Below are 2123 nucleotides of genomic sequence, written 5' to 3' on the forward strand. Positions count from 1 at the left end.
TAATAAATGAGCACATGCTAAACAGAATTACACATTTTAATGCTTTAAAATGCAAGAATGATTTGGGATATTTAAGCAAAACTCGGTGAATAACTGTGGTAACTATTTACACTAATTGCTCCAGATTTAATTGTACAATTAAAGGCATGGGTGTTTATATTGTAACAATATAATCTGTTGTAAGAAGAACTTACAGAAAGATAGCAAGTAATTCTAAGCTGTCTGTAGTCAACATTATTTCTATCTCTTTTCTTGTGGCACATAGAGAAGTTCTGATAAGCTTTCAATTTATATTTATAAAGAACGTATTTTCTGGAGATAAAACATGTTTGACATAGAATGGTTCAGATTTTTAGATCTTCACATAAGCAAAATACCCTTTGAGCTTCTGTTAAAATCAAGTGGGGAAAGCTGCTCACGGAAGCAAAACTATCAGCAAACAACTATTGCCAAATAATCCTTGTGTAAAGTTAGTGCTTTGAAAAGCTAAATACAGAGGAAAGGGTTTATTTTGTTTCCTAAGTGAGTCAGTTGTAGGCCTCAATAACAGCTCTAGAAACACTCTTCTAAATTATTTTCTTCTTTTTGCATGGCTTGAACTGAAAAGACTGATGCTGAGAAGTGAGACTAAAGGGGCAGATGTAGTGAGGAAAAGCAGGTCAGCATGAGCCTCTTATATATCTTGGTTGTGAGGTGAATTTGAGCTTCAGGCTATATGTGATATAAAGAAACTCAGTGTTACCTTCTGAATGTCACAAAATCACAGTATAGTAGGGGTTGGAAAGGACTTCTGGAGATTGTCTAGTCCAAACCCCTCAGCAGAGAAACCTTAAACCAAATCCAGCCAATGGCTACTTAAAATATTTCAAAATGCCCTTTATCTGTATACACAGTGCAATTAATGAGCAGACAGATTTAGGAAGTAGGTGTTATCAACGCTATTATTTTTTTTAAATAAGGTTCTTTAACTCTTCTGAATTTGGAAGAAAAACAGCCAAAACAAAACAAACAAAAGGCAATGTGACATGAGCCAATTCTGAATTTCAGTAGTATGCCACTAAACCATGAAATAAGCAAAAGGGGTTTTGTTGCTGTGGTGTTTTTTTGTTTTTTTTTCTTTTGAAAACCTAGTCAAGGTCACAGTTTGAATAGAGAAGTAATTGGATTTGAGACATCAGATGTTGTGAGATGCTTATGACATCCCTAATGAACGTTACAGGGCACTACATCTTTCTAAAAAGTGTTGACATTAGCATTGAAATGACTGTTGACATGAGAACTTTTCATTAAGAGAAACATGTTCAAATCAATTTTGTCTGCTTTTTGTTTTTCTTTCTTTCCCCCTATCATGACAAGATGCCCACTCCTGAAATGCAAAGAGGTTGTTTAACTTGCTAAGCTCCAGCCTGTCACAATCACTCACCAAACTTTACTACCCTTTCACAATACTCTCAGATTCACCCTGACAAATCCTAGACTATAAAAGCAACTAGATTCCATTGCTGTGTGTCTCTTGTTAGTCATTTCACAATATTTATGGAGCTGCTTGCAAAGAACATCATTCTTCTGTTCTGTTTTGTAAATCAAATAAGGGTAAATTCTATTAGAAGAAAAAATATTTTAAGGCTATAAAGTTTGGGGAAGTTTCTTTAGTTTGTGTTTGTCTCTTTCAGTGTTTTTGGCTTTGGGAAAGCATGAAGGTGTTATCAAATATGTAATTTTCTTCCTGTACAGTCTATCTTTAAAGAATCCTTTATATAAGGAACTTGAGTACCATTTTCATAGTGTATCATGTTCTTTCCCAAAAAGGAATTTTGTAATTAACTTGTGAGAATCTATTATATAACTGCAAATAAATAACAAATATGAGGAAAAAGAACTTGGTATGATTATTCTGAGATACTAAAATCGAAGAGGTACTAAAACACCAACAAAATTCACAGTAGCCATGCAAAAAAACACCATTAAAAATAAGCTGTTGCAGTTTAAACAGTCTAACCACATTCCTGCCTTTAAGGTAGGTGTTTCCTTTCTCATCCATTTTAGGCAGGTAGCAAGATCATAATCCTTTCCAAATCACAGTCCAGCATCAACTAGGTGGGAAGAGAATTTTGTTCCTGCTG

Source organism: Chaetura pelagica, unplaced genomic scaffold (assembly GCF_000747805.2).
Source record: "Chaetura pelagica isolate M959 unplaced genomic scaffold, ChaPel_1.0 scaffold47, whole genome shotgun sequence".
In the NCBI taxonomy this organism is placed as follows: domain Eukaryota; kingdom Metazoa; phylum Chordata; class Aves; order Apodiformes; family Apodidae; genus Chaetura; species Chaetura pelagica.